At 47.7% G+C, this 27,622-nt stretch overlaps 1 protein-coding gene across 4 annotated transcripts in view; it reads right to left on the bottom strand.

Moving 5' to 3' along the window:
* Positions 1 to 26,812, bottom strand: part of ABHD2 (abhydrolase domain containing 2, acylglycerol lipase) — a 104,288-nt gene extending 77,476 nt beyond the window's left edge. For 2 of the 4 annotated variants that reach the window (XM_026510450.4, XM_048220752.2), the window contains exons 1-2: positions 26,658 to 26,774; positions 2,180 to 2,278 (exon numbers count right to left, since the gene is read on the bottom strand). The gene's annotated coding sequence lies outside the window, so the exon portion shown is untranslated. Of the gene's footprint in view, positions 1 to 2,179; positions 2,279 to 26,657 lie in introns of all 4 variants that reach the window. The other 2 variants (XM_026510449.4, XM_057303628.1) reach the window with 2 other exon arrangements.
* Positions 26,813 to 27,622: the final 810 nt, after the last annotated feature.

Below are 27,622 nucleotides of genomic sequence, written 5' to 3'. Positions count from 1 at the left end.
CAAGAGGCAAAGCCCATGGCAACATGTCGCAATTGGTGTATGTCCATAGGGCCACCCACAGGGTGATTCAAGCCCCCTCAGTGGACTGGCAACAACCCAAACCACGAACAGTCTCGTGCACTGGTAAACTGGGTAAGGTTTTGTTTTGTTTTAAACCGAATGAGCACTTCTAAGATAAGCAAATTAGAAAATGCTGAGCATAGCATCCTTCGGCAGCAGGAGAAAGAAGTCCAGCCAAAGAGGCTCAAGCTGGACTAGAGGTGGCCCACTGGCTTCCGTGGGCTGGCAGCCGGAAGTGGCTCTGCACCAGGTGTGTGTGAAGCATCATGTTTACAGCCCGGGACAGAGACGTGCGCGGGACCGCTACTGCCCGCAGGTGTGACCACACTGCCCACCGCAACCCCCCCCACCCCCCACTGTCAGAGCAGGAGGAGACAAAGCAAGCTGGGCCTGACTCTGCCATCTGCTCCTGGTAGCGGGGGAGAGGGCAGCCCCGGTGCTGGAGTCAAGTTCCAACTCAGCCCAAGGGACAGCGATCCTTGAGCCTGGGTTTCAGGCGGTGTGAAATGGAACTTGGCCAATTGCTTTCCTCACTGAAGGTACCTGACAATAACCATTAGTCCAAAATCCAGACCAAAATTAAAAATTGGGAGTGCAGAACACATGTATGCAGGCCTGGCTTTTCCCCAAGCTCTCCTGCTATTTGATCTTGTGAGGTAGCTTTACCTTATATACAACACACACACACACACACACACACACACACAGCCCTACACACACCCCTTCCAAACACACAAAACCAAACATCAACAACAACAAAAGCAATAGCAACAAAAATCCAGTCTTTTCCTTGCTGCTTAGCAGCAAAACAGAACATTAGCTGTTACCTTAAAAATCAGCGAAACCACGAGCTTAACGCAAAGAAGAAAATGGTAACTCACAGCCAAGGTAGCTATGGCAACAGCTTCCCTGGAACGGTGTCAAGTAGCCTCTGCTAAAAACAGTCAGCATGAGAACTCTGGTGGCCCACAGTGCAGCCAGAACGGGCAAGACAAAACAATCTCCCAAAAACGTGTGTGGGGCATGACCAAATGAACTCTCTAGAGACCTTCAGCGAGGCCAGTGGGGTCCGAGAAACCCTTTCCTAAGGTCAAGGTGACGTTGGCAAACACGGGACCGAACACGCTGCCGATGACCTCTGGCAGATGTTCCAACTGAGTGAGGAAAGGCAATCAAAAATCAGGGCTCAGCTAGCCTTCCACCATCGGGGCAAGAAAATAATTTTAAAAATGTACCCAACTCGATTTTGAATCAAAATATACTTTCAACTATATCAACCTTTGAACCTTTATGATCTGACAATTGCCTTAACACCTAACTTCTGGAGACGTGTCACCGCACTCCTGGGGCCACGTCCCCTAAAGCCTGGCTACTTATAAACCCCCAAAACAGGATTCTTCACTTGGGGTCTGTGGGTTCCCTATGGAGTTCTAGGGTCCAGGAACCCCCCGAAATTATATGTGAAGGCTTGTGTGTATGTGGTTTTCTGTGGCAAATATCTGCAGATTTAAAGATTTATTTGAGAGGGAGAGAGAGCGAGCGCGCAAGCGAGCACATGTGCTCTGGGGAGGGGCAGAGGAAGAGAGAGAATCTCAAGCAGACTCCTCACTAAGCACAGAGCCCGACATGGGACTCTATCTCATGACCCTGTGATCGACAATCTGCAGATTTAATCAGGTTCTCCCAAGGGGCGTGTGGCCTAAAAATGTACACGGCACCCGAAGTATTCCATGGGTTTCCCCTACAGCTCTGGTCTCCCACCTTACGGGAGCCCTGCCACCTAAGCCAGTCAAACCGACAGAGATAAATATCCAAGATGCTGCTGTTCGTTAGTATGGATTTTTAAGTCTAGTGAGTGAAGGGCCCCAAACAAGATCCAGCAGGATTTCCAAATCTCTCTGACATGACTCTGGTAACCTGCTCTTTCCGTCCCCTTTGTTGGAAAGAGAACCGAGAAACGCAGCAGGTGGCTTTCCCAATTTCCTTGTTGGTCAAGAATTGAAATTTTATGGAATTAAAAAAAGAAGTCCCTCCCTCCCTCTCCACTTCCTCTCACTACTTCCTAACATAAGGGGAAGTGAGGAGGAGAAACAGAAATAAAAGTGTGGCCCATACATACCTATGTCCCTTGTTCCTCTGCTGCAAATACGAGCTGTCCTTGAAGAGTTGCACAGCCGGGCCGCTCAGGTCAGGTCTCTTATTCAAGTTAACCTAAAAGCTGAAAAGATCAGATGGTCACATTCTAAAGGATGAGAAAGAAGCAATTTAATTAAAATAAAAGCACAGTCTAAATGGCTCTTCATTTCCAGTCTTTGGGGAGAAAGACCATTTCTTTCATTAACACATAAGGCCACACTCTTGGCCACTTGGCCATCTGAGCAAAGCTGCCAGGGGACGTCTTGTGGAGCCATACACTGACAGGCTCTCCGCTTTCCAGGATGAGTTATCTGCGGCGTTCAGAACTCTGGCTAACGCAAACCCATAGGGTTTTCACACTTTATCTTATAACGTCATCTCCAGAAACGCCTGAGCGGTATCATCTGGGCGATGGAGGAAATAACTTATTAGCAAGGCCTGAGGTCAAGACAGCAGTGGGGGACGCACACCTAGTCTCCCAAACACAGAGCAGTGACAGATGAAATGTGAGCTGGAGAGAGAAGGATGTGAGCACGGACGGGCTCGGAAGCCCGGCCCTGGGAGCAGAACAGCGCTGAAAGCCTGGAGTGGGAAGCCACAGTGCCTGCCAGGTCCGGATTGGGGCTGGGGGCCGGGGGCTGGCTGTGGAGGGGGTGCCAGGAGCTAAAAGTGCTCTCTGTGAGTGGGGACCCAGAGCCGGGCCCACTGTGCTGCAAATGCATGGCTTCCAAAGCAGAAAACAGAAAGGGGTGGGGGTGGAGGGGACAGCTGGTGTTTATACAGCACTACCTGTATGCACCAAGCCCTGTCTGTGCTATTTTGCCCATGCCATCCTTACTGCACCCTGTGGAGCCAGCACTAGCATTATCCCCATTTCACAGACGAGGAAACTGAGGCATAGGAAATCCGAGGGACTTGCCCAAGGCCACCCAGCTAGTAGGTCGAGAAACCAGGATTCATATCTGGCTTCAGAAGCCCTCCTCTTCACCACCATGCTGTGCTATTTGTTAAGGAGGAAAAGTAAAGAGAGAGAGAGAGAAGCAGGCAAGAAAGAAAACCGATGGGACAGAAGACACAGAGGAGACACGAGCGCCTCGCCCAAAGTCACACAGTGGTGAGAGCAGAGCTGGGATCCGGGCCCGGCATTCTCTGCTTCCGCCACATCAAAACGACTCGAAAGGAAAGGAAAGCCACTCGAAGGGGAGACACAAATAACCCTCAGAGTACTCTTGTTCAACCCCAAACTTTTATTATTTCTTCATATGCAGAGCCAAATTAGCCACAGAAGACCAGGCTTTGTTGAGGTGGGGACCAAAGAGCAAAGTCTCCAGCCACATCACAAGGCACTTGACCTTTCCGGGGCTCGGCTGCCAACTGGAAAACAAGGATTGAACAGCCCAAAGACCCTAAATCAGCAGCCCATGGGATAGCATTGTGCTTGACTAGCATTTAAAAAAATTAAGTTCATTAGCTGCCAAGTTATAAACACCACGGGACTTCAGATAAAAATCTGAATTTCTGGTTTCTCTTGAAAAAAAAAATCGGAAGATTTGGCAACACGGAACTTGCGTTCTCACTTGGCAACAATGGATGGAGCTGAGAGGCGGCTGCCCCCTCCAGACTGGGCCTGCGACCTTTGCACTGCCACAGTTCCCACCACTCCCTATCGTGGTCCGCAACAGCAAAAGCCCCCCTCCAATCATTCATGGTGCTGGAGTGGTTCCTGCGGCCATCGAATATGCGACCCTTGGAGAAGCCTGTGTTAAGATCCCTCTGGCCCTGAATAAGCCTGTACTGACCGAATATTCAAAACATATACTAATCAGCATATTTATAAATGCTAAATTCACAGAAAAAATTATGGAAAGACAGAGTGGTACATAAAATGGGATACGTTTTGTTGTTATTCACGCTGATGTTTATCTACACCTTGAGTTTTTCCACAAACCATTTGAGACGGTTTCAACAAAACGCTGAATGGATATGCATGTAGAACAACCCAGAAACGTGGCAGATGGCTGACTGCTTCCCAAAAGTCTCTCCTTCTTCCTAGTAACAGAGACCTGTAAAATGGGCCTGCCTCACTGGAAAAAACTATAGCTCCCAGCTGCCCTTGCAGGTAGATGAGTCCATGTGACCAAATTCTAACCAATTCTGAAGGTGCTGGTCTGATTTCTCTGAAGCCTCCTTAAAAGGCAGGAGGTTAACTCTTCCTCCACTCTTTTCCCTTCATGTATCCCTGGAATGCAGATGATGTCGCTGCAACCCCAGCAGCGATCTTGGGCCATGAAGTGACCTTGAGTTTGCTCTAGGAGTCACATTAAGAGGACTGCATAGTAGAAAGACAGAAGTCTGGGGTCCCTGATGATTTCATGGGACCACCATGTCAGACCCAGACTGCCTGCCTACCTCTGGGTGTCTTTTATGGGAGAAAATAATCCTTTGCATGTGTAAGCCACTGTTACCTCTAGACTCTTCTAGTCTGCAATTTTTTTAAAAAGCTATTATTTATTTATTTATTTATTTATTCATTTATTTATTTGAGAGAGAGCGAGCGTGTGAGTGGGGAGAGAAGCAGAGGAAGGGGGACAAGCAGACTCTGCACTGAGTGCAGAGCCTGATGTGGGGCTTGACCCCGAGACCACAACCTGAGCTGAAACCACGAGATGGACGCTTAACTGACTGAGCCACCCAGGCGCCCCTAGTCTGTAATTTCTAACGATACAGATGGAAATATTATATACTCAAATCTTTCTGGATGCTACAATCACTGGGCCATTAGAGGACAGGTAATTTTTCTTTTTTCTTTCTTTCCCAAAATTCATACTGATAATACCGTTCTTAGAAAAAAAGCTTTGGGGGCGCCTGGGTGGCACAGCGGTTAGGCGTCTGCCTTCGGCTCAGGGCGTGATCCCGGCGTTATGGGATCGAGCCCCACATCAGGCTCTTCCGCTATGAGCCTGCTTCTTCCTCCCCCACTCCCCCCGCTTGTGTTCCCTCTCTCGCTGGCTGTCTCTATCTCTGTCGAATAAATAAATAAAATCTTTAAAAAAAAAAAAAAAGCCTTAAAATAGCAACTAACAAAATCTAAGAAGGAATTATGAACATCTAGACAAGAAAAATACCTCTGTCAACACACACAACAATTATGGATGTGAGTAAGCCTAGAACGGACCTGAGCTTTCTGACTACAAAAGCAAAGAGGGAAACCCAGTCAAACCCCTGGCTCTCCAAAGTGGAAAGAAAGGTAACGTGTATTGTGCTCTTATCCCAGAAAGCATGAAGATACGAAGGGGAAGCAGGGCTTTTCTGGCACAGAATCACTAAAAAAAAAAAAAAAAAAAAAAAAAAAACCAAACACGGCTGCGGGACTTTATATAAGGGGACCTTGAGTGATGTGATAGGCAATGTCCTCCTACAACGTTTTTTAATAGCAAATGCAGTAGAGAATTAATTTCCTCAACCCTCAAAAAACGCCAAGGGTTTTAAATTGAATTCAGTTCAGCGAAGGCAATCCTATGACAGATTTGTAATTATTACTGTCCAAATACGCACCCTTGATCCGAGGCTTGAACCTCAAGTCCCAAGAAGCAGAGCAGTTCTACCACATGTCCCAGGGCCACCTCCCGTCACCTTCAGTAGCTCAAGAACCCAGCCACCTACTATGTGCCCAGCACTAGGCTACATACTGAGTTGGACCACAATGAAGTAGATTTCTCATTTTAACTGGGGAGAAAAGAAGTTAAAAATTTTTATTTTAATTTCAGTATAGTTCACATACAGTGTGATATTAGTTTCAGGTGTACAATATAGTGACTCAACACTTCCCTACAACACCCAGTGCTCATCACAAGTGCCCTCCTTGGTCCCTATCCCCTATTTCACCCAGCCAACCGCCCACCTCCCTGCTGGTCACCGTCACTGTGTTCTCTACAATTAAGAGTCTGTTTCTTGGTTTGTCTCTTTCTTTTTTTTCTTTGTTCATTTGTTTTGTTTCTTAAATTCCACACGAGTGAAGTCATATGGTATTTGTGTTTCTCTGACTGACCTTTCACTTAGCATAATACTCTCTAGCTCCATTCATGTCGTTGCAAATGGCCAGAGTTCATTCTTTTCAATGGCTGAGTAATATTTCATTGTATATACATCTATACCACATGTTCTTTATCCATTCAACTACTGATGGACACTTGGGCTGCTTCCATATCTTGGCTATTACAGATAATGTTGCAATAAACAAAGGGGTGCGTGTATCCCTTTGAATTAGTGTTTTTGTATTTTGGGGTTAAATAGTAGGGCGATTAGTGGATCATAGGGTAGTTCTATTTTTAACTTTTTGTGGAAGCTCCATACTGTTTTCCACAGTGGCTGCACCAGTTTGCATTCCTGCCAACACTGCATGAGGGTTCGAAAAGAAGTTTATCTTAAGGCTATTTCTACTTTACAAACTTGGGGACAAGAATAAATTTGTCTAGGAAAAAATTAAGCTGGGAAAGACTTATGGAGCAGCTAGGTCTACAACTGGGACTTGAGTATAGGATTTAGAAGAAACATGTAAGTGTGAGAAAGAGTGTGTACGTGTGTATGTACAGTTTATATGAATTATAAATACATATTTAATACATATATTAAATACATATATGTGTGTGTGTATAAAACCAGGCATTAATTAACTGGCAATTTCAGAACAAAACCCTTGACATTCATTTTAATTTATCTTGCTGCATTTGATTTTATGGTGTTCTCTCTTTCCAAGTTCGACCTGCCACAAAATATTAATATTCTGAACTTGTTCCAGACGTAACAAAGTAAGCTGCCATTGTACTATTTTGTGTGCCCCCTCTCCCTTTTCTGGGCTGGCAAAATCCGGTTAATATGAATATCAGGCAGCCCAGGTGGGGAAGAGAAGGCACACAGAATAGCAGGGGGGCTGGGTGTGCGCAAGACGGAAAGGAAGCATTGCCCCAACCCCCCCCCCCACCTCCACGTCCTCGAAAGGAAGGGCTGGGCTCACCGCATACCAGAGAGCCGCACACCTCTCCTTCTCCCACCGGTCATTTTATAAGTGGATGTACTCATAACATGCTGTGATTGATAGTTAAAATTCCACGTGTAGTCTCGCATTAACAAGGAAACCCAAGGTGCAAGGTGCCGCAAATGCCCACCCATAAAGGAACCTTCAGCAGTGCCTTAGTCTCTAGGACGTGCTGGACTAGTCTTTCCACCAATGCGAGGGCCCAGGCGTCCCACTGCTCTCCCATGGCTAAGGGTATTATTTTGAGATGGAGACACAGATGCAGGGAGAGATGGGGCCCCTGGGCTGGGAGAAGCTCCAGCCTTCGGGTTCTGAGACCTGGCCTGCCCTGCTCCTTCCTAGCCAGTGACCTTGAATAAGTCACTTAACCTCTCTGGGCCCTAAAGCCCTCACCAGTAAAATGAGAGGATTAGGTTAGAAGTAGATGATGCCAAAGGTCTCCTACAGCTCAAAATTTCTGAGATTCTAGGGATAGAATTGCAGTCCTTGGCTAGAGAGCACAGGAAAAACTCTGTGTGCTCCGTAACAAGAGACAGCCCCCCGCCTGCCAGCTTACTTTGTGGCCCATTAACAACCAACCTCCCAAGAACGACAACCCTCATGGCCTTGGTTCTTCCTTCAAGTAAGTTAAACAGTTATACATTTTCAGCTGTGCCATTTATGCCAATGATTCTGTCAAATTCCTTCCACCTGCATGGGTGAGCGATGATTTCAGCCTCAGAATATTAATGTTCACTGACGATACAAAACTTACAGTAAGGAAAGAAAGAAAAAACCGAGCAGAGACCTCAAACACAGAAAATTCATTACATGGTGTAATGGGATGCACGGTGTCCCCCCCAAAATTTACATCCTCCTGGGACCTGTGAATGTGACCTCCTTTGGAAATCAGTCCTTGGCACATGTAATTAAGTTACGATGGGGTCACACTGATTAGAGTTGGCCCTAACTCCCTGACTGGTGTCCTTGTAAGGACCGGGAAGTTTAAACAGAGTCACAGACATGCAGGGAAGAACTTTTAAAGGTGGAAGTAGAGACTGGGGCGGAGCATCGCCCAGACAAGGAATGCCATGCATTGCCACCGACCCAGAGAAATGAGGAACAAGGCATGGAACAGACTGTCCCTCCGAGCCCTCGGGAAGGAACCCACCTTGACGACACCTTGATTTCAGCCTTGCTCAGAACTGTGAGAGAATATGCCCAAATTACCTCTCAGGACTCCGTAGCTCCCCCCCTCTGTCTTTCCAGGCCGAAGAGACCCTCTGCCACGTCCTCTTGAAAGGTTCCTTGTTACCCAGACAAGCTCCAGCCAATTCGGACCCCAAGCAGCTAACTGACGAGAACACTCACAGGCTACTTTATTGACACAATACAAATGGATTCTGTGCACAAATATTTATTGGCTTGGCTTCTTTGCCTCTGTGATTCAGCTGTCAGACCTCCCTTTCCTCTCCTAGTACCAGTGACTTCTGGAAGCCCTGAGACAGGCATCTGGGGAGGGGGTGTCTCCCACCCCTGGAACCCAAGAGGACCTGACGAATAAGCTTCAGTACTTCTGTGGGTCCCACGGCAAAAACCTCTTAAGGAAAACCAAACCGAAGCAAACTCCTCAAGAATTCCTCTATTCCCATTGGACTCTGGTGTGCGTGGGGATTTCGTTTAGCACCGGGCCCCGCAGTGAGATGGCCCAGTGTCAGATCCTGGCCCCACCAGTTGCGGAGCTTGTCCTTGCTGCAGGCTGACCGCGTTGACACAGAGATGGTATTTTATAACACTCCTGGCAGACGGTAAGTGCCCCCAAATATTTGCTGTGCCATCAGCACTACTAAGCTCTCCTCCAGTTTTCCTTAGTAAACTCCCCGATCTGGCAGAGGTTACCCCAAACGATATTCTTCCCCACCTGACACAGAGGTACAGTGAGGGGTTACTTCGATGACAACAAAGTAACTGGCTGGCTGACTGGGTGGGCCTCCTCCAACAAGTCTGAAATTACCCCCAGGACACACTCTTCTTGATTCTTCTAACCCGGAACCATGTTAAACTTAGTGAATCACTGGATAGTAAATGTTCTTCACCAAGTTTTGTTAACAGTTCCAAGATGCGTTCTTGTTTCTGTGCTAAAAGGGGTTCCGGCAGTGCACAGCCCGGAGCCCTCGCTCTCGGGCTGGTGTGTGTGGGGGTCCCTCCTTTCCCACAAAAGGGGCTGTCTCCTCACCCCCACCCCTTCCTGCAGGTAAACCTACTCTTGCCTGGCTTGGCTCTGCTGACACACCTCTTCAATGCCCTGAAATAAGAACCTAGGCCAGCCCTGGAAACCTCTGACAGGCTCTGCTCCTCAAAACAGCCCCGTGAGTAGTGTCAGGAGGACAGCAGAAGGCCACAGCACACTGGTGACGAAAACCTCACGTCACCCCAATCCGTTGGCCTTGGTGGTGGCAGCTTAGAAAAATGTAGTTGACCCTAGATGGAGAAAGCAGGGAAGAAGAGGGCCAGTTTCTCCCCCACTTTATGTGCCATTTAACTGAAGAAGTCAGAGCAGTTAGAGAAGAAAAAAAAAATAAAATAAAATAAAATAAAATAAAATAAAATAAAATAAAATAAAATAAAATAAAATAAAATGAAAAGCAACTCCACAGCAGGAGAGAAACAAGCCCAGAGCAGAGAAAAACCCAGCCATCCACTCACTGCCACGGGGCTGGGACGAGTCAGAGGCATGGCCAGAAGGCACCAAGGGACATCCGGGTCTACCCAGAACTGTGCCCTTCAGACAGCCTGGGCTGACTCAGGCCCCGTTCTCGCTCACAGTGAGGTTTCAATGCCTTGGGTGAGCCCCTCTGCCAGCACCTCACAGAACCACCTCTCGGCATGTGCCTATTCTCCCAAGGAAGGTTCTGTTGGAGGAGACCTCAGGGTAACCACCTCAAGCCCGAAGTGATGGAGAGCCCCGGCAATGATGGGGCCAATCCTGTTTCCAACAGATGGCACGAGAAGTTTACTTATTTCTGAATAGTGAGCACTGCAGACCTCGACTCGATGTCCTTCACAAATCAGACAGGGTGGCCATTTGGCACGCTGTGTGATGGCGCTGGGAAGTGGCTGAAGGGAGGGACACAAGGCCGCAAGGAAGGAGAAAGCCCCTTGGTGATCTAGTGAACAGCTCTCACAAACCAGGTGTTACGAAATGAAGGGCCTATCTGAAGTCACACACAATTTGAAAAAAGAGAAGGGGAGGAATTTACAGATAACTCAATACATTTATGTTAACATTGTTCTCAGTCACGGCCACAATTCAGGCCTTGAGACTGCCTCTTTGTGTGAACTCACTCATGTGTTAACTGTTCAATTTAACCATATTCTTCCACAAAGTCATAGGGTCGCACACGCAACCTGCTGAAATTTTGGAAAATGTCCTACAAGTTCCTGGTAAGAGGAAAGTTACCCTATGCGAGCAAATGCGAACCTCACATTTAAATGTCAGGAATGGCTACTAACCCACGAGTTTTCCCGAAAGAAAATCACTAACCTAAAAATAGCTGGAGATTGAGTCACAGTTAAGCACGCACATTTAACTGAGCACTTTTACAGGTCCTTACTCAAATACAGACAGGAGGCTGGCCTCTCCCCTTAGTGAGCAACCCTGCTGAAACAGTGCCCTCCTTCCCACTGGGGACGAAGGGGTAAAGCACTTGGGAAAATCGCCAGCAAAACTGTTTTCTCTCCCACAGGGAAACCGTTCAATCCTTACCTGAGAACAAACAAAAAATCATAATCCAGGTGTTTCCTCTATGGAGAGCCTAGAATTTCCTAAAAGGACAGACACTTTAATGAAGATATCCGATAGCTGTATGCATCGTGTTAAAACACCTATACTCTAGGGCGCCTGGGTGGCTCGGTCGGTTAAGCGTCTGACTCTTGATCTCGGCTCAGGTTTTGATCTCAGGGTCATGAGTTAAAAAACAAAACAAAACAAAACAAAAACTTACGCTGTAAGTAAATTCTGTAACATCAAAAGCAAATCTCAGTTTGCCAGAACCCAAGAAACATAAGCGCCCAGTTTCCTGGAGTTTTTAAGAGAAGGGTACAATTGAAGAGCCTCTCTGGATTTATTACACAAAAGAAATTTCCTGGGAACAGTACGGCTCCTGCCCAGTCTTCTGTGTCTGCAAACAAACTACCAGAAGAAGGAAACTGGAGAAAATGGCGGGAGGGCAAGACCTAACTTGTGCCTGGCACTGGCCTTGACTGAAGAGGGAAGTTTCACCCAGAGCTAAAACAGGAGACTTACAAGCTACCCTCAGACAGAAAATAAAAGTAACTGGGAATCCCCATTTCTGAACATTCTGGATTCCCAAGGCCCCTAGGGCCAGAGCAGAGCACAACTACCTGGCTAAGACATCCAGACTGCACACCCCACAATGAAAGCATCACACATGCAGCCCACGGTACCTCTGGCATTAGCCCTTCACCATGCAAGTGTCAAGAAGTAGACGTGTGAGAAGACCTGACCAGCAGGTCAAGCCCCTTGCCCCTAGGGCCCCAAGGGAGAGAGACTTTGCCCACTGGGCTACCTCACCAGCCCTCCAGCTCCTCCTGGCTCTGTTTTGATGATGAATTCGGTTAGTTGTGGGAGTGAGAGCTCCTCTCGGGGCTCAGCCACCAGACCCTTTAACACAGGCCTAGAAAGCAGGAAAGGTTCTGGGATCTTTGCCCTTCCAAGGCCAAAAAGGTTCTGGAGGCAAGGGTATACAATGTGCATGCATCTTAAAGCATGCTTAACTTATTTCTGTTTTATAAATACCTCAGATGCTGTGAGTAGAAACAGGATCTCATGGCAGCTTAAAGCAGCAGGCCTAAAGGTCACATGGATTTCATTGTGACAAATGCCCAAGGCTTAGAAGACAAACTCCACTGGTTAAATGCTAATATGAAGGACTGACTCACACTCAGGCCCTCGGGCTAAAAATGAAAGAAAGGATATTGTGAGAGAGTCACCACCTGGTACTAAACAAGCCAGCCCCTCCATGGAGGCCCTACCTAGCTTCTGCCACTCAACGGAGCCTCGTCCCCAGCTTCTAGGTCACAACCCAAGTAGAAGGACCCAGAGGTGCTGGATTCTGGCTGCGAGAAGAGGGAAGGGATTCCATTTGTGTCTCCAGACCAGTGGCTTCCAGTGGCATCTGGAGTTATTCTCTCCTCTAAACATGCTGTGCTGTGCAACTCCGGGCAGATCACTTGCCCTCTCTGGGCATTTTGAAGCTTACCCTAGGAGCTCATGAGCTATAATCAAACAACAGATTTTAGAATCGGACAACCTGGGTTTGAGTTCAGATTCTGCCAAATGACCTTGGGTGACCCTGAGTGAATGATCTAAGTTTTATGAAAGTTTGGTTTTTCTTCTATAAAATGGGAGAGGGGAGGTTAAACACTACAGGTTATTAAGGGAAAGTAATTAATGAAATTAAGTAGGTTAAAAAAAGCTTTATGATTATGAAATATCCACAGATATACTCAAGATAAAGTTTGTAAAATGTCTTGAGCTTTTTAGAGGAAAGCTGCCTTATTAAATATTTCAAGATTATAAAAATGTTAGTTTTAAAGCAATAGCTAGGGACTTTAGATACATGAAGAGCATGGAATTGGTCCCCCAGGCTGTCCTGAGCTTGGCTTTATCAGATCCTTTACCGATGACACTGAAATAGCTAGAAAAATAAAAATTCAAAAGTTCTAAGACAGGAAGAGTTGATATACTTTGAGGTCTCTGCTAAATAGATCACTTTTCGAAGTAAACAGACAGAAGTGGGTTCACACCCTCCCATGTTCTGTCTCCTCCTGCATCCAACACAAACATCTCACTATTGTTCAGGCCTCTCCCAGTCTTGCCTCCTCCTTGGGAAGCAAGCTTTCTCAGCCTTCTTTAAGGCCCAAAGGCAAGTCCCAACGCTACCGCGTCACCCAGCCGCCTCCTCTGGTTTTTGTCTAAAGCTTACCCGTATCAGCCACGCATCATCTCAAACTCCACCTTGGGCTACCACCACCCCACGCCACAGGAGAGGTCCACACAACACTGTGTACCGTAAGGCACGTGCGTCTCAGCCACTAGCTCACTTTACAGGGAGGAAGCTCCTCTCCTGGGCTTCCCCCATGCGCACGTGTCTCCTGAGAGACGAGGAACCAGCCATCAAGGAAGATTCTTTCATCAGAAATGAGGGAACTGCTTCTCCATAAATGGAAAAGAGAGTGATCCCGTTTCTCAAAAACTGATTTATCTGTAAATTGGAAGCACCCTCATGGATAAAGCGGTGGCTTGTAAGTGAAAAGGACAAAACTATCCCCCTCCCCCACCAAAAAAAAAGTGTGTTGATACCACGGGGGTGGGGAGGATGTTATGCAAATCCACACCCCTCTTTTGACCTTCCACCCTACGCCCCAAGGGTACCGAAGGCATTAGCTTCATTCTCAGCTCGGTGCGGACTGCAAGGGCAGTATAAAACACGGCATTCAGGGAATAATTGGGAAATACTGCAACTCCGTGCGTATTTAATTAAGTACGGGATCCTAAAGAGCCAACCACAAATACTAGAGGAATCCAAACAAAGGAAGGAGAAGGAAGGAGGTGGGCTCAGATAGCGAGGGACCCATGGGAAGAGGGGGGACATGAGAGAAGATGAGAAGCAGGGTCGGGCGCAGACATCAGGTTGGGCTCTTGGGCTGAGCCAGCCAACGTCCAAGAATGCCGGACAGTCAGGAGACAGGCAGACAGGGCAAGAGGGACGGGTTTGGGAGCAGAGGGAGTGAGTCATTGTGGAATGAAGCTTCGGGGCTTTACTTACAAGGAGAAGATGGTGCCACACATATCTGGCTGTGGCCGCGTGCGCTGCGTGGGCACACTGAGGGTCTGGGGGCACGTGGCAGGAGGTGTGAGAAGCCTTTATTTAGTTGGCTCCATGTCACCCAATCCAAGGGACGTTGGACAAGCATTGTCATTTGCCATCTGACTATCACTGCAAGCCCTCGATGGCATCCAAATCGTTTTTCTTTTGTTAAGAATAGTTAACACACAGGGGCGCCTGGGTGGCGCAGTCGTTAAGCGTCTGCCTTTGGCTCAGGGCGTGATCCCGGCGTTATGGGATCCAGCCCCACATCAGGCTCCTCCGCTAGGAGGCTACTTCTTCCTCTCCCACTCCCCCTGCTTGCGTTCCCTCTCTGCTGGCTGTCCCTGTCAAATAAATAAATAAAATCTTTAAAAAAAAAAAAAAGAGTTAACACACAGTGTTAACCACGCAAAGAGTTTTGTATGACCTGCTGAACTACACAGGAACCTTCATTTTGGGAGCCTTCATAAGGCCCTAAAAATCATACCGTTTCCCACCTTTGCATTTTGCAAACACCCTTTCATAACTAGAAGATTTCGTAACTAGCCTCATCTCCCCATAAAAGTAATGATTCATATTCCTTTTGTCTCTGTTGGGGACTCTGGTCCATGCCCTTCTAATTCAATCCTCATGGAAATTCTACACAAGTTTAAATGTAAAGGCGTTGAGCATGCGGTGGGGCACTCCGTACATATGCACTGACTGAGTCCGTGGGAAGGCCTAACGCCTCACCATTCTGATCCCTCGAGCAGAATTTTCTCACGAGGAGATTATTACACTAGGCTGAAAGGTACAGGTCCTCGTGAGTAACTGCCACATTACTGTGGAGCAAAAGAGAAAGCTCAACGTGACCCGGGCTGTCAGCAGCTTTTGGATATTTTAAAGAACATCTTGGAGTTCAGGCAAATAATTATCCATCTAAATGAAAGTTTTCCCCTTTCCATCACTCAGAGAAGCTACTGTGTGATACCATATTTCTTTTACCGTTTCCCCTTGTTTGTCTAAAGCATATCTTAGTAGGTTCAAAGAGCGATAAATCAATCTACTTCAAAAACTGGTCACACATAAAGAAAGAGAATCCAAAGCCCCAAACAGGCTGTTTTAGGTAGCAGAAGGAAAGGTACCCAGAGAAAAGGCAGACAGAAAGCTACTCGTTGATTGCTGGCAATCAGCTAAGTACCGAAATACCATTAGAAGACTCACAATTTCTGCTAATTCTTCCAAAACACCCAATGCAAAACTGTCTATGGTATTTTCCAACACACATGAGCTTATGACATAATCCAGAAAATACAAACTTGAAAACAATTAATCCTAGGTTAACCTAGATTGAAATGTTGGTGGATTTTTTTTTTTAAGATTTTATTTGTTTAGGGGCGCCTGGGTGGCTCAGTTGTTAAGCGTCTGCCTTGGGCTCAGGGTGTGATCCCAGGGTCCTGGGATCGAGCCCTGCATCGGGCTCCCTGCTCCACTGGGAAGCCTGCTTCTTCCTATCCCACTCACCCTACTTGTGTTCCCTCTCTCGCTGGCTGTCTCTCTCTGTTAAATAAATAAATAAAAGCTTAAAAAAAAAAAGATTTTATTTGTTTATTAGAGAGAGCGCACAAGCAGGGGGAGCAGCAGAGGGAGGGAGAAGGAGAGTATTCACTGAGCAGTGGACATGGGGCTCCATTCCCAGGACCCAGGATCCAAAGGCAGACGCTTAACCGACTGAGCCACCCAGGCGCCCCGGAACGTTGGTGGAATTGTAACACAGGGATCCTTTCTGGCATCGATGGAAAATGGTGAAATCCCTCCTCAAATATCTATGGTGTCTGAAACAAGTCTGTGTAAATAGGTCAGGACGATTGTTGTGACAAAGATTTCTACTTCATCGAGATGCTTTCTGTGGGTGTGCACTGACGTCGGGGTAGAGGCCACTCACAGCAGGGTGGAGAAATTCACAGGCTTGGGGGCCAGACAGACCCGGCCTGAAGGGCAACTGTCCCACTTACTGATGGTGTGACTTCGGGCAAGCCTCTTAACCTCTCTGCATCTCAGTGTCCTTACCCATTAAAATGGGGGTAATAAGAGTGTCCTGCTATTACCATAAAAACTAAAAAGGCAAACACAGTGCTAACTCCGCAGTGGTGTCCTCACCAGAGAAAGCAGAGGAGGAGGGGCTGGCTTCATCTAACAAGCTAGAGAATCACAGTCCGGAGCCCCACGTCTGGGGCGTCAAGCCTGGTAAGTCCAGCTCCCAGACTTGCCTGTGAGCGATCATGACCGATCCAATCTAACCATCTCCTACGGGGACAAGTGGGTCCCACGTGTACACACTCCTGTCCCCTTTCCAAACCATGCGCTTCTCTGTCGGCCACCCAGAGAAAAGATTAAGTTTGCAAACCACAAGTTAGGGTTTGAAGACCCTCACCCCAGGACCCGGTAGTGCACTCTGGCTGGTGTTAAGTCACTGCACCTTGAAAATGAAGGGGCAGAACCAGATGATAGGAAAAATGCCTACTTGCGTAGCTCTACGGTTTATCAAACACTTGTGATTTAAATACCTTACCTCAGTTATTCCTCAAACATGTCACGAAATACCCCGAAGTTGACAGTAGAGACCAATTACATAATGTGCTGTTTACAAAGTGCGTCCTCAGACATTACCTCATTTAGTATTCGCAATAGTTCTGTGAGTTATTATTAGTGTATGCAAGGAAACTGAGGCCCAGGGACCCTCCCTGTTCCAGGCCTGGGTAAGGTTCCAGGAATATACAGGAATATAGAGAGGCGAGGCACCTATCCACCCCAGAGGCCCTTTGAGGAGCTGAATGGATCCTGACTACTTCAGCCCCATTGATGGATGCTCTCTGAGCCCTCTCCCATCCAAAGAGAGCCTTAAAAAAAAATCTGCTGGGGCGCCTGGGTGGCACAGCAGTTGGGCGTCTGCCTTCGGCTCAGGGCGTGATCCCGGCGTTCTGGGATCGAGCCCCACATCGGGCTCTTCCGCCATGAGCCTGCTTCTTCCTCTCCCGCTCCCCCTGCTTGTGTTCCCTCTCTCGCTGGCTGTCTCTATCTCTGTTGAATAAATAAATAAAATCTTTAAAAAAAAAAAAAAATCTGCCTTCCTCTTAGGAGCTCTTTGGTGGCAAAGATAAGATTTCTCTGGCAACATCCAGCTTTCTATGTAGAGTCAATAAATAGACTGATGAGTGATATTAATGATAGACCCAAGAAAGGGGCTGTGTTTTCCAAATTGGGGAAAATATCCTCGGCTATAAGCTACTTGGCATTTCCCATCATCCTATTTAGAAGGGCACGTTTTTCAATGTCATTGACAAGAGAGGGTGACCGTCTTATTTACACGACCAGAATAGAGAAGAGCATAGCAGCCAAGGCATTTGGAAGCGGAGAAGCTGAAGTCCACGGTGGGAACACAGTGCAGGCCACACAGGGAGCCCGCTGTGAGGAGCCGGAAGCTCAGCAGGCATTGATGGACCGTGGCCTCGGGGCCAAGCGTGGGCTGATGGTGGGGAAGAGGGTGCGCAGGCCCCAGGAAGGGCTCGATAAATGTTTGCTGACCAAATGAAACCCTCGAGTACAATCACACGCTCCTAGGAATATTGTGTTTCCCTCAATTTTTAGGGAGAATAATGTCATAATTAGATCCCTGAGAAAGTTGATAGGATGAAGCACGATGCATGTGGAAATTTGCTAAAACACATCATTCCACAAGAAGTGAACAGAAGCAAGGATCAAGACAACATACACAAAATGCTGCCTGTTATATAAAAAAGAAAGAGGGGGGGCGCCTGGGTGGCACAGCGTTTAAGCGTCTGCCTTCGGCTCAGGGCGTGATCCCGGCGTTATGGGATCGAGCCCCACATCAGGCTCCTCTGCTATGAGCCGCTTCTTCCTCTCCCACTCCCCCTGCTTGTGTTCCCTCTCTCACTGGCTGTCTCTATCTCTGTCGAATAAATAAATAAAATATAAAAAAAAAAAAAAAGAGGGGCGCCTGGGTGGCACCCAGTCCGTTGAGCACCTGACTCTTGATTTTGGCTCAGGTCATGATCTCAGGGTCATGAGATATGAGCCCCCCATCGGGCTCCGTGCTGGGTGTGGAGCCTGCTTAGGATTCTCTCTTTCCCTCTCCTTCTGCCCCTCCCTCCCTGCTCGCACTCTCTCTCTCAAAATAATAATAATAATAATAACAATAATAATAAAATCTTTAAAAGAAGAAGAAAAGCATTTCTGACATTTTAAAACAATCGGGAATTTGACCTATCTGTTCAAATAGACGAACCAAATGATAGTTGATTGTAAAGAATCACTGTTACTCTTTAAAGTGTAATAATAGTTTTATAATCATGTTTAATAAAGGGACCCTTATTTTTAGGTGGTATCATGGAAATATTTATAGATACAACAACATGATGTTTGGGATCTACTTCCAAATTAACACGGGCTGGGGAGTGGCTAGGAGAACAGAGGAGTCAGGGGGGGTCCTGAGTTGATCACTGTTGAAGCAGGTGATGGCACGTGGGGGTTCACTATATGATTCTAGTTCTATATATCTTTCAAATTCCCATAACAAAAGCTAATGAATGAATGAATGATTATTTAGCTACACTACAAATAGTCTCCCATAGTCACTGAGGCTCAAGTGCGTGCCCAACTTCAGAGATCGTCAAGACTCCTTTGTCCTGGGACGCCTGGGTGGCTCAGTCGTGAAGTGTCTGCCTTCAGCTCAGGTCATGATCCCAGGGTGCTGGGATCAAGCCCCGCATAGGGCTCCCTGTTCAGTGGGAAGCCTGCTTCTCCCTCTGCCCCTCCCCCTGCTTGTGTTCCCTCTCTCGCTGCCTCTCTCTGGCAAATAAATAAATAAAATCTTAAAAAAAAAAAAAAAGACTCCTTTGTCCTTGGGATGATTATGGTAAATAACAGTCATTCCCAGTAAACAGTCGCAGGCTGCTCCCACTACAGTGAGCAGGTTGTGCAAATCTCAACAGGAAATAAACTCCAAATTTAACTCCACAACTCAACCAGCAAAAAAAAACAATGAAATCACCTCTGGAGGGCTCCCTTCTACTAGTGTGGACGCTCAGTGCCAGCTACACGTACAGACAGGCTCTCATTGAGGCAGGACACCAATGAGGCAAACTAGCTCCGCATTTCAACCCAATTAATATTTCCAAAGTGCTCCGCGCATGGAAAGAGCTGCGCATGACACAAACGTGACTGGCAACCTCAGTCTGCTCCACAGAGCTTAGGGCTCCTACGTTGGAGCCTCCCCTCTGAGGGGAAAAAAAAATAGTCCTGCCAGCTCCCCTGAGGGCTTTTAATTCAATTCTTAAATCTGAGTTAGTTCTATTCTATTATTCTTTATCATACTATTTCTTAAAATGTACAAACATAAAACTCGGCACAAACTTCTTTCTGCACTTTTACAATGATGGGGACCGAGACATATGTACAAATAAATACAAATAATATTGTTCAAACGGTAAAGATCAGATTAACTGCACTAATACAATGAGGCTGATGCCATTTTTTAAAAACTTTTTAAGTTTCTTTATTTTTAAGTAATCTCTACACTCCCCGTGGGGCTCAAACTCACACGAGTCTGAGATGGAGAGGCACAAGCCCTTCTGACTGAGCCAGCCAGGGGACCCTGATGCCATTTTTCAGACTGGAAATCCCACGACCATGTCACCGTGTTCCTGGCCCCTCCTGGGCAGGTCCTGTGGGTGAGCACCAGGCACAGTGTGACAGCTGCATTCTTGGGTCCCCCCCTCTCTGCTGGGAGCGCTGCTGCAGCCTTCATTGGCACCGGGCTTTGTGCTATCCCCTGGCTGCTCTGGACACTACTTATCTTCTCCACCCTAAGTCCTTCTATCCTCTTCTCTGTAGCAGTTTACCTGGCTCCAACTCACGGGAAATTCACACACAAATGGGGGGCACTGAAGCCATATGGCTAGGCCCAGATACAATAAGGGATAACCCAATGATCCAGGACAGGCTTTTGAAATGCTTCCAATTATTGTTAACATGAAACCAAAAAGTCTGAATGTTCTTAATTTAAGGAGAACCCAGCGGATCTCTAGGACATATCCTTGACTTGGGATGGAATGGTACGGTGTTAGAGTAGAGCAAAAAGTGCCGTGGGGACGCAGATGAGAAGTCACAATCTATCTCAGAAACAATATGAGCCACCACCTGACATGGTAACTCGAGAATTTAATAAGTTTAAGCGGATGCTTCAAAAGACTGACGTGTAAATTCACTGGAGGGTCTCAATTCCAATGAGTGGCTGGCATCCTGTCCCAGCCTCCCCCTCTCCTTGTCCTTAAGAACCGCAACCTGGCACCGTAGACATGAACAAATCAAGACCCCACGGCGCACTGGCTCATATCACTCTGAGGTGCTCCGACTACGGATCAACAGGTGTGGTCCATACCACCTGAAAACACCAGGCACAAACCCACACCAAACACTGCCGCGACTAGGCCAGCTGTGGTCTGGTATCCCAGCAAGATAACAGCCAGCACTGCTTAAGGAAACCAAAAAAGTAGAAACTTCCTTGAACAGAATCCTCTTCTTCAGCAGCCCCCCGCCACAGCACCATGACTCCATCGCCACCTGCTCAACCTTTTGATCAATTAACACATGTTTGGTGTTAAGACATCTTTTCCCAAAAGATGGCAACAACAGGGGCACCTGGCTGGCTCAGCTGGTGGAGCCTGCGACCCTTGATCTCGACGAGGTCGTGAGTGTGAGCTCCACGTTGGGCGCGGGGCTTACTTAAAAATAAACAAACCGGGGGCACCTGGCTGGCTCCGTCGGTTAAGCATCCGACTCTTGATTTCAGCTCAGGTCATGATCTCAGGGTCGTGAGATCCAGCCCCAAGTCAGGCTCTGTGCTCAGTGTGGAGTCTGCTTGTCCCTTTCCCTCTGCTCCTCCTTGTTCTTTCTTTCTTTCTCTCTCTCTCTCTCTAAGATAAATAAATAAGATCTTTAAAAAAAAAAAAAACAAATAAATAAAAAGATGGCAACACAGGAGATGACAGGGCTTTTTTATTTCCTTCTCTGAAAAGGGGAAAATTTGGCAATCCCATGTTGGACTTCCTTTTTTTTCATGCTCTGACATGACTAAGGGAACAGTACATGAATACATGTTTGGACTGACTGTGCACAAATGGGGCGATTTTCAAAGCTTCTGTTTTACCCCCAGGACACCGGGAAAGGCATAACTGATAAGGCCACTTCCCTCTCCTATCACATAGCACAGTATCCATGGTACAACTGGTTGATAATGTGGACACCCAGCACTGAGCAAAGACCAGAAAGCAGTGACTCCAGATTAGACTGGCTAAGACCTTGGTGGTTCAATTTGATTTCAAGGTGACTCTTTTTTTTCTTTTTTAAAGATTTTATCTATTTATTTGACAGAGAGAAAAGGAACACAAGCAGGGGAAGTGGAGGAAAGAGAAGTGGGCTTCCCGCTGAGCAGGAAGCCTGATTCAGGGCTCGATCCCGGGACCCTGGGATCATGACCTGAGCTGAAGGCAGACACTTAACGTCTGAGCCACCCAGGCGCCCTCAAGGTGACTCTAAATTAGACTCGGAGGTAAATGAAAGCACGATGAAGATTAAGGCACATTTCAAGAAAAGAGGGAAGCAGAACAACAGGCAAGATCTGGGGGCCACAGAAGACCACAAGACCATGTTTAATTCTGTGCAGTTATATAAAACATGAATGCAGCCATAGAAAATTCAAATAGGAAGAACCCCGAAACTCTCTTCTTCGAGTCACCGTCACAGAAAGCTTGGCCAGGCCATATTGGGTTCAGACCTTGGAAATGGTAAAGTGGTTTAGAGAATTTGGGAAACACTCCTAAGAACAACCAAAATCACATTCCCAAATGTTGCTTTAGGAAAGATGCTTCACAGAGGCGCAGGTGGGAGAGCTGGTTTTTCCTGGAGGAAAGGGGTGGGGCACTGAACAAAGCTACCCAAACAGGAAGGGCAGTGGTGAGGTGCAGGGTTCCTTCCCAATGCTCTGGGGCAAGGACCAACGGAGCCAGCCCCACGGTGCAGGAGCCGGGGTTGATGTGACAGACGTGCTGGCAATTCTAGTACATTCTGCCCAGCGGGCAAGGTGAAGGGCCCGAGGGCCACTGCTCCTCATTCTCCAATGCTCCCACTCTCCCCCTAGGATGACCTTTAAGAGGAGCGCTCCACCTCACCTGGCCTCTTCTCAGGCTTACAGCGACGATGGGATATAGGGAAGAAACAGAGTTGCCCCTAAATATCCATAAAATGCTTTAGGATCTCCATGCGAGGCTGATGCCTAAGTAAGACTGGTTCTTAGCATCCTTAGAAACGGAAAGCAGACATCCAAAACAGACCACCTTCATAAAAAACGACACCAGAGCTCTCTTTCCATACTGCCAAGAAACATTAAGTGAAAAAAAAAAAAAAAGCAAGGTTCCAAATAGCATGTATAACATGCTACCATGTGTGTGAAAGGGAAGGGGATGATAGTGATGAATTCGCTAATGGATATATATAACGTCCTAGCTGTGCACGGAACACCCCTGGAGGATGCGGAAATCAGGATCATGGTCGCCCCTTAAGGAACAGAAGTAGGTAGCCGGAGTCAGGGGCGGACGGAGATGTGTTTACTGTCTCGCCTTTTGTGCCTTTCGAATGTTGTCATTCGTCGTGTAAATGCATCACCCATTTTTAAAAATTTGAATGAAAAACATGAAAAACGTGTTCAATGTAAAGGAAAAACAGAACAGTCCTTATGCAGCAAACGGAACACACCTGTTCATCCGGACAGCTGTTTTCCTGGCGCACACCAGATGCCCCGTTTGTTGAACTTAATGAACCTCTACTTAAAGGCAACAAAAGAAAATCAGAAACAGGGCAAACCCAAGGGTATCGATGTTCCAGTTCTCTAGTAAGCTCTTTACCTGTCTGCTATTTCACTATTACAAAAGATCAGAAAAGGGGACCTTGCAACGGGGTCCAGTGCCCAAGCTTCACGGATAACAACAGGCGTAATCATCTGTCCACACCAGCCATTTTATAAAAAGAACACGTTTAATCCAAAAAACATGATGCCCTGGAACCCAGACCACAAAAATAAATATGCAGATATGAAAAATGATCCTTCGGGGAGGTGACATCAGCACGCACACAGCGTTGACACAAAAATAGCAGCACAGGGGTTAAAAATGTCCTTGCCTGGCCCAAGAGGTTGGGACGCAGAAAACTGGTATATAAAATTCTCAAGCCAGACCACATCCAGAGGCAGCCTGAACCCCTTGGGCTTTGTTTCTGGGGACAGTTTAGTCCAAAATGGAACAGAAAGGCTTCAACACCTCATGCTCAAGTCATCCACACTCTCAAATTGGTCCAGGAGTACTCAAAACCCAGGCTGCAATAAACAGCGGGCTACTGCGAGCAGAAGACCACAGCAGGAATTCTGCCACACGAAATTCTATTATTTTGGAAGTCTCCCTGCTAGGGTTTTTCAAAGAACCAGGATTTAGGCAAAAAAATAAGACTCCACCCCTGTCTCCCATAGGACCAAAGAAATGATCTTGTGTTCTGGGCAAGGGGAACCACTAGACTCTTTGCGGGCTCTGTTGGAGATGACCAGGACAAAGGTTTAAGTGGAAGAATTAAGGAATAGCAGCAAACGAGAAGCAAGATGTTAAGGAAAAGAAAGCGAGGTAGAGAGAAAGGGGCCCATATTAACACACAAAGAAACTAAAACAATTATTCTAAAATGGCTGAGCTCTATAGGATGTCCAGAAACAAAACCCCCAAACTCAGAATCAACTCTCAAGAAGGTGCCATCAATGAATCTGACCGTCTGTGGTTCATCCTAGGAAACTCACAAAAACAGATAAGGGAAACCAAAGGCGACCGGATTCCTGCTGGAAACAAAGGTGACAGGTATCTTCCAATTAAAAGGGAACTGGCTGGCAACCCGAGAGAAGGTATTTACCAAAGCCGTGAAGACAATAAAGGAAACGAAGCTGTAAGGAAAAAAGAAAAGAAAGGGAACTTTTCCAACTACAGCGAGAGGAAAAGCTGTTCCATTGTACTTGCCATCTCGTTTATTTCAAGCTCGAGAAGAGAACAGACAAACCGGTGAAGAAGCTACATTCCCAGCGGAAATCAGTCACACACTTGTGTTCCTGCCAGGCAACGTGGGCGCTGCTGGTGCTCCCCCTGCTCGAATGACTAAGTAACTTGCTTAAATGCATTTGACACACGATCCTTGAACTTCCGAAAAGCACTTAATACAGTGGCTCATGAAATCTTAATCTAAAAATGTTCACCCATTTATAATCAAGCTGCATCACACTGACAAATGGGCAGGAGGGCCAAACAGAGGGAACTGATATTTGGAAGGGTGCTGTGAAGACTGGTATTATCAGGGACTTTGTTTATCACTTTGGAGGATTTCTTTCCCTCTTTTTAAAGGGAATAAGAGAGATTTGTCGTCTGAAAGCAGTGCAATTACAAGGAGAGGACTAACAGAAAATGAAGGACATGATTCAATAAAAGAAAAATTTTTTTAAAATGCAGTGTGGCTTAGACAACTCCACAGACGTTTGTGCGACAATGAAATCTGGAATATGTTTAATGAATTGGGGGCAGGAGACAGGAAAAAAAATTAGTTCTTGATAGAAAATATTGCGCGATAGATGTGGGGGGAAAAAGCATAAAAAGGCAACAGAACATCCTATTTGGCAAATCGATAGTGGTTACTATGTGCCAGATATAATAACTCATGCAATCCTCAAAACAACCTTCCAATCTAAGTACCATCATCATTCTTGTTTGATAGGGTGAGCAAACAGATGCATGGAGAGGTTAGCTAACTTGCCCAAGGTTACAGCTTTAAGAAGTAAGGTTAGGATTCCAATCTGAGCACTCACACCAAAATCTGTGCTCCTAAACTCTCTGGACTCCCCTAGAATTTAAATACCAAGAATGCAAGTAAAATACGAGTCACGCACTGGCTAAATCCAGGGTCAACAGACCATCCCTTAGTCATGGCTCTGCAATGACCAGTCAGCCCTGTGACCTCTGCAGGCCTTAGTTTTCTCATCTGTGCACTGAGAAGATGGATTAGGTGAGTTCAGGGATCTTCAGCTCTAAAACGCCCCCAAGTCCCTGCTGACCATCCACAGTCTACGGCCTGGTCTGCTTTCTGACTGGTTATTCAAAGATTAATTCGTCCTGAAACAAGCAGCAAGTTATGTTCAGGTTCTTTCTCTGCCTCCTGACCTTCAGAAGATTACTATGTCCTCTCCATTCAGGCGAATGACAGGGAGTAATGAAAGGGGTACTGTATGGTTTCTCCTTTGGACTCGACTTAATGCGGTTGTAACGAAATGGCCCTGGAAAAGCTCGGGGAGCAGACCACATTAACTGTGCCAAACCTACAGTCTCCCAGGCCCCTCTCTTGAGCCTATTCTTGGAACCTGCCCTTGGATCTGGTTACCGGAATGCAGGTGAAACTGACCCACCTGGAGAGGGGCAACCAAAAGAGGAATTTGGGGGAGATTAAGAAATGCAGTCCAGGGTAGTTCTAAATACAGAGTTTCATGATGGCCAAATATACCTTATCTTCTTCGTATACTCCATTCTCTTTGCTGACACTCAGTCTTCAGAGTTGAGACCACAAAATTCATTATGGTGAATTCAACCCCCAGCTCCCAACTAACAGACCCCCAGAAACAGCCTTCTTAAGCTAGTCATTAAAGGTCACCCAGAGTGCATCTGTAAGCGGAGAAGGGCCTTACAGGTGGGTCATGCAGCCCTCCTGTGAGAGTCTTTTCTAAGCATCCCTGACAGGTGGCTGTCATCTGGCCTCAGCCTGGACACCTCCAAGGTCAAGACACCGGCTGCCTCGCTGGACAGGCAGCCGCTTACACTGCTGGACAGCTCTCTGTGGGTAAAGCCCACGAAGCGCCTAGAACAGTGCTTGGCGTGGGGCCAAGCTCAATAAGTGCGCTTCCGACTGGGTCAAAAGCTGCCTCCTTACAACTTGAACCCATCGGTCCTTGGTGCGCCCCTGGAGCTCTGAAACGCAGAGGTACCCCCGGATACCCGGAGCTGTAATCAGGCCCCTCGGCACTCTCCTTCCAGGTGCGGATCCCAGATCTCCATCATCAGGCCTGGGTCAGCAAAACCCCCTCCTCAGACCCCAGAGGTCCCAAGAGTGAGCACCGATGGAGGGATGGCTGGCAGGGAGGCCGCAATCAAGAATGTCCCCATCCTCGGTACCCGGGGTAGGAGGGGACAAAGGGCTTTCAGAAAGGCGTATCCCACCCGCTGCGGTCCAGGCTGCCTCCCTCTCCACCACTAAGCGAGCGGGCCCTCGGGACCCCTGAGGCGCCAGGTGACAGGCCCCGGAGGATCAGAGGCGCAGGCAGCAGCGCGATGGGCCGAGCCACGACGGGAACCTCGGGGCTCATCGGTTTGGCCGGACGGATACCGGGCGCGATCCCGGCTAAGCGGAGTTCGCTCCGCCGTGGTTTTACCTGCGCGTGGTTGACTACCGCGGCCCAGCTTGCTCCCAGCCCGGTTCCTGCACCTCCGCGGCTGCCGGCGGCGCTCATGGAAATGCAGCCGGAACCCCTGGCCAGTGCAGCTCCCGCCGCTACCGGCCCCGCCCAAGCAACTGCCGCCACGCCCCTGACGACCGCTTCTGCCACGCCCCTGATACAGAACCCGACCGCTCATTGGGCGGCCCAGCCGCTGCTCTGCGAGCCCCGCGAGCTCATTGCACCCGGTGGGCAGCTCATTGGTTAGCGGAGATGCTCCTCAGAGTGGAGGCGGCACCCTCGGCAAAGAAGTCCTCCACAGTTGGTTACCTTTGACGTCTTTAGCCCGTGGGCTGAGACGCTATTGGATAAGGCCGGCCCGGAGGGGGCGGGGAAAAGGGAGGTGGGCGAAAGGATGGGTCGTGTTTGATGTTGATGGGGGCGGGGTGCGCAGAGAGAAGCAATTGTGACTGCGAGCTTGTTTTGGGGGCTGGGTAAAGGCAGGTGTCTTGTGAAGTTGAGAGGAGGGAGGCCGACTAGGTAGCTCAGCTGCGAAGTCCGCCGGCTCCAGGCGGACCCACTAACTCACCTGTAGCCAAGGATACAGCGCACAACACCGGTCATGATCGGGAGAGAGGAGGGGGGGATAGTGAGTCACCGAGCCGCATGGAGAGGAAAGGATGTGGAGACAGCAGCCTCTGGCTCCTTCCAGCTGGGTTAGGGTGATGGGGACATGCAGGGCTGTGTGGACCTGTCACTGTCCCACGGCCCTTCCAGCCTTCAAGATAACCCTAGTCCAGTGGACGCAGCCTGGAGGAAAGTAGCCTTTAGAGTCAGACCTGCTGTTGACTTAGACTGGTTGCATGGTCTTGAGGAAGTCACTTAACCCTTCTGCATGCACCCTGATTTCTTTGGCAACTGGGAGTAACAATAGTAGTTGACAAAGAGATTAAGTAAACCTG

The sequence above is a fragment of the Ursus arctos genome, unplaced genomic scaffold (assembly GCF_023065955.2).
Source record: "Ursus arctos isolate Adak ecotype North America unplaced genomic scaffold, UrsArc2.0 scaffold_28, whole genome shotgun sequence".
Taxonomy (NCBI): Eukaryota; Metazoa; Chordata; class Mammalia; order Carnivora; family Ursidae; genus Ursus; species Ursus arctos.
This window is presented reverse-complemented; position numbering and strand designations above follow the sequence as displayed.